Raw genomic sequence first — 6,000 nt, forward strand, 5'->3', positions numbered from 1 at the left:
TGTATCCCTGCAGAAACCCACCCTCACTTGGATCAAGAGTCTTTAAGCTCACTTCATCTTATAACAAAGTAAAAGAATCAAGGCTAGTATCAAGGAAATTCAAGTTCTAGTTTTATCATTTGGCTATTGGAGCAATATTTATTAAAAAAAAAAACCCTAAAAACCAAACCAAACAAACAAACAAACGCACCACCACACACACCCCCAACACAACCCACCAAGAGGGTTTTTCCAGCATTTTTTCCAAAACCTATCTGCTGGTTTTCCTCTAGAAATCATTCAGTTTTTCAGAAACCCCATTCCCAACACTTCTAAAGGTCTTTCCTTCAACACCCAATATTTAAGAACATGCTTTCCCAGAAGGACCCCACCAGAACTGTATGTTTTACCAGTAAACTTCCGAAAGAGTAAAACCAGTTAACAGGGTCCTCTCCTCCAAGACACAGAGAAAAGCAGTAGCTGTAATGATTCTTCAGAATCGCTTGTTTCACCAAAAGAGATGCACTCCCCTCTTGGAGTTTAGAATAAAGATATAGCAAATGTTGTTAAGGAAAAGCAGAACAACTGGGATACACAAACCGGTTTCTTAGTGACCTTGTCTTTATTTGCATAGCAGCTTCAGAAAATGATTGATAACGGTTAGCCTCAGTAAGTAGCTTACAGACAGGACAGCAAACAACTCTGAATCTCAAAGCTACCCCACAATTATTTGTACTTCAGTAATTCACCAAGCTTCCTTTGGCTAAGACTTAAATGTTTCCTTACTTACACACGCTAGTTTGTGGTTTCCAAGATAAGGCCATTTGGGAAAGAAAGACTGTATTTCGTATGTTAAAAAATAATAATAATGTCTGAGTATGTAATTTCAATAGAATAAAGACTTGGCCGAGTTTAGGTTTAATATTTGCTTTTCCTGAAGAATACCAGCATCTAACCAATCAGCAGCATACCCTACCAAAGGTACTCAACAGGGAGTAACCCAATGCAACGTTTCTGCAGTACATTCCTCCCCAGGAAGGAACCAATCCCAAACACTTCAAGGCCCCTTTTATAAAGTCCAGCTGCCCCATAAACCAAGGAATCCAGATTTTAGTTAAGGATCTGCTCTGTAGGACTACCATCTCCACCATGCTTAGAGCTCCTGCCCATACAGGGAACACAAGATCCAGAATTCTTTCCTATAACAAGTACACACTATGCTGTCCAAAGACAGTCAGAAACGTTTTCTAACAAAGTTTGTATGCATGCTCTCGTTCTACAAAATCATACAGGAACTAGTGCAATTAGCACATCTATTTAATAAGAAATGTAACCACACTAAAATGTACTTTATATTTATGCAGGCAGCCTAGATTCCCAAAGCCATCCTCTCCCCAGTAGTAACACTGCTGCATCTGTTTTTGCAGATGCAAAGGTGTAGAACCGCATGCATGCGGCAAGACCCAGAGTGCCGCACCACATTTGTTCATGCCCCGTACAAAGGCTGTCAATTAAGCTGCCTTTCCTACAGCTTCACGTCTCACATTGCTGGCATACCAGGAGGTCACGCAAGAGTAACATGAAACAATGGGCTCTCCAGGAGTGATTGCTGACGAACGTGAAAGAACATAAATCTCTTCCAGGCTACTACCATGCTGTAGTGCAAACACACATTATAGCCTCATTAAGAAATACAGCACTGTCAGAAACCCTGACTCAACAGCAAGCCAAAACTAATGCAAGTATTTTCTCTGTAACAGCATTTCATAAAAATAGTAACCTTTAGAAGTTCCTAACACCTTAGCTCAGGGTCCTGGTTCAGAGTTCCCATACTCACACCCTCCCCAAAATGGCAGGGAGGGGAGAAACTAGTTGTACAAGTGCCTGGAGGAAGTGGGGAAGAAGCAATGAGGGGAGGGAAAAGGCAAATCCATCCCTACCAGCCTGCTTGACTTGAGTCTGTTTATTTCCCTTTTCAGGCAGCCCAGCTTCTGTCAGGATCCTCTATCGCATCCAAGCTCTTTGGCATGTGTCTTCACAAGTACCTGCTGTGCTTTCATGGAGGATGCTATTTTCTGTGACTACAGAAATTAAATTAATTTCCAGTAAGTGGTCTAAGTACAAGAAAGGCGGCAGCTTGAGGCCAGTGTTAGGCAAAGAAGAACCAGTGTTGTGGTTTAGCCACAAGTGGCCACTAAGCACCACACAGCTGCTTGCTCACCCTCTCCCTGCCCCTGGTGGGATGAGGGAGAGAATTGGAAGAGCAGAAGTAAGAAAACTCATGGGTGGAGATAAGAACAGTTTAATAATTGAAATAAAATAAAATATAACAATAATAATATCACTATTATTAAAAAATGTAATTAAAAGGAAAACAGCAAGAGAGAGAGAAACAAAACCTGGGAAAAACAAGTGATGCAACTGCTCACCACCCACTGCCAATGTCCAGCCTGTCCCCAAGCAGCAATCACTGCTCCCCAGCCATCACCCCCCAGTTTCTATACTGAGCATGATGTCATATGGTCTGGAATAGCCCTTTGGCTAGTTGAGGGGGCTGTGCCCCCTCCCAGCTTCTTGTGCCCCTGGCAGAGCAGGGGAAGCTGCAGAGTCCCTGACCAGTGTAAGCCCTGCTCAGCAACAGCTAAACCATCAGCGTGTTATCAACCTACTTTTCATACTAAATCCAAACCACAGCACTATGCCAGCTACTAGGAAGAAATTAATTCTACCCCAGCCAAAACCAGGACAACGAGGAATGAAGCAATGCAAACCTCAGAATGTTTAATACTTTTTTTTCCACTTTCACTTTACCATTTGAGTCTTCACTGTTCTCCAGTTTGTATTGCAGATATGCTTCTCTTTACTGCTCTCATAAGACAGCTGGCATTGTTGGGTGTTTTATCTCCAGAAGAACGACCTCAGGGCATGCAGCTCCTGACTGACAGCCTGTAAACCATCTATCTTTATAATGAAGCACAAAATAGAAATCTGATCTCCCATTTCTCTTTCATTCTGCTCATTTAGTTTAAGTTCTAGAAATATTCAGGAATCAACTGCTGAAAGGCATCCCAAGATGTTCAACATGAACCTCAGTGGGGCTGCAGTCCCTGCCAGCCAGCAGATGGACAATGTGTGTCTTCACAACAATAGTAAGTGGAGTTAACATCACTACTGAGCCCTCTAAGTCAGCAGACAGTCCAGTCAGAAAAACAACTATCTGTTGAGATGAAATGTTGACAGAAAATATCGAAGTGCCTGATCATCACAGTGTTTGCATTAAACCCAGCACCGTAACTTCTGCTGAATCGCAAGCTTGAGGGTCCTGACACTGTTTCAGTTGATAGTTACCCTCTGCCTGATTAAGATAAAAGATGATTCCTCAAACAGCAGCACACTCTTCAAGTTGCATCTGTCTTTCAAAGCCATCTGACTCAAGAGAAGGGAAGCATTCCAGCTTCTCCAGACAAAATAAGAGTCATGAAAAATGGCAGATGGGGCACAAGTGACATCTTACCAGTTGCTCAGCCTGTACATGTTCACCAAGTCACTTAACAGCCTATCAGGACTGAGGTATTGGAGAAAGGCAGACCCCTCCCTCCCTTCTAATTCTCTGAAATCAGAGCAGGAAAATGAAGCCCAGATAGTACAGCTGACTGGAGAGCGGCATCCCCCAAGATTTGAAGGAATGAAAGAAAGAAAGGATAAAATATTCAACTCACTTCCTCCTCTCATTTCAAGCTAACATTTAACCTCTGGAGAAGCAATTGGTTTTAAAACTTTACCCTTACATGTGTTTTTCTCCTGCCTTCTACCCACAACCCACTTTTGCAAGCATTCCCCTGAAGTTTCTCTAGGCAAGAGGAACCACTGCACTCTTCTTTCCACACTAGCTGAAGACATCCTGGCACTTAAAGAGCATATTCTGGGGTCCGTCTCCCTCCTAGGTTCACATCAGTTTCAAAATCAGAACATTTAGGGCTTCATTCATTAAGAAATAGCTCAGCTAGCAATTTTAGATTTGCTGTCAGGCACACAAAGTACAACTTTCTGGACAGACCAAGCTATACTGTTAGGGACACCATTAAGCAAAAACTAAGGTAGACTTTAGGATTTTTTACCACTTCAGTCATTCAGAAATACATACAGTCATTCAGAAACTTTCACATTAAGAAAAAATTAACTTTTACATTAAGAAAAGTTATATTGATCAAGTGTGATGGTCTAGTAACATGATCTTGTGTTAGTTCCACTATCACAACAAGCTTAAGTAGTGTCAATAGTTTATCCCTACATATTCAGAAATAAAGGTAAATTAGCACATGAGCACAGAATAAGTTACAGCTGATAAGCCCTGGCACAAACATGGAAAGCTGAAGACAAGTATGTTATCTTGTATTTGTAAAGTGCAATTGTAAAAATTTTACAGATCAACTGTAAATACAAAGACCCCTACTCTTCCTTGCAATTACTTGGTCACTTGTTTACAGTCCTGAAGCACTAGATTTATGCATCAGAGTCAAATCTTTCTGGGGAAGGTTTCCATGGCTGCCTCTTTTGCATTGCTGAAAATTAATTCCTTAACAGTTCCTATCCTACCTTTAATAGCAGCTTGTTGAAAAGGTAAAGCAGAGAAGCTGCAAGCTCTCTTTTGTTAACAACCACAAGCTGTTTCATGAGTCAGGCCTAAGCTGTTTGCTTTCCACGTGAATCAGAAAGTCACCTGCTCACATCAACCCATGCCCACATGGAGCAGATGACACAGAACTCCCAAAATTCATATCTAAACGTCCATACTGCAGATGATTTAACACAGTGCCCAGAGACTGCACTCAGAACAGGCCATTAAAGCATCAGGATCTCAAAACACCACTACCCCTTTATTATTAGGACCTTCACTGGCAGAACAGGAAAAGCTCTTCCCACACTTCCCCATTTGGCTTCAGTCTGATTTGGTCAAAAAATGAGACAAGCAAATACCTAGGAATCATATGCCAGGACCTTATGCCAATGTTCTTGGACAACAGGTCCACTGAAAGTGCCTGAGCTTAGGGCAAGAGTTAATGGGTTACACAGCATTGCTGGGGTTACAAAGGTGGTTTATGATTTAAAATGGTGATTCTTGCTTCTGCATTAACAGCCCACACACTGAAACATGTAGCCACAACAGGCAGGGCAAGCACCTGCACAGGTATAGAGCATTAAAGAAAGAAAAAAACCCAAATGTTCCTTGCAAGAAAAGGGGCTGGAATACTTCATATAGAAAAAGTGAAAAAGTGAAAAAAGATCAGACTATAACTTATACACACAGAACTTTCTTCCATCCTTCAAAACCCCTCTCCTTTCATGCTGCAAAGAGCTGGCATTCTTTGACCATAATTCAAAATTTTAGTTTAGTCCTTCAAAGCTAATGCATAAAACCTGAAATGCCCAAGGCAAAAGGACATTGGCACAGATCTAAACATTTACAAATATATAATCTTAAACTCAAAATCCAGTTGACATTGAAGCCTCAAGCCAACAAAAAATCCCACATCACTACCAGAATTACAAAGACAACCTTTTGCTCAAGAAAATTACACTCTGAAATGTTATACCAAAAGACGGAAGTGAGATTAACACAGAAATTATTAAAAAAATTATTCAAAAAGAATCCATACTATACCTTGTTGATGTACAGCATAAAGCAGAATTACACTAAGCACAAAAGTTCCATTAAACATTCTTATTCTACTTTAATCCGTATTTGCTTGTTTCAGATCAAAGTCAAAGCAGTGACACAGTGAAGCAGCTAATTTGCATACACACAGAAGAAAAATAATAATTTACATTGTAACTCTCTAAAAATGGCCCAGATTTGTGCATGAGGTTCAAGCACCTTTAGCACATCCTTACTATTACATCATCTGTTCTGAGTTTTAATCATAGAAATGGTGAAGTTATTCATTATTTGAAAACATGACCACACTTGCAGCTTAATCCAGTTACAATTAATCACCCATTACCTACTCCTTCATATACGTA

Source organism: Egretta garzetta, unplaced genomic scaffold (assembly GCF_000687185.1).
Source record: "Egretta garzetta isolate BGI_Z169 unplaced genomic scaffold, ASM68718v1 scaffold439, whole genome shotgun sequence".
NCBI classification, from domain to species: Eukaryota; Metazoa; Chordata; class Aves; order Pelecaniformes; family Ardeidae; genus Egretta; species Egretta garzetta.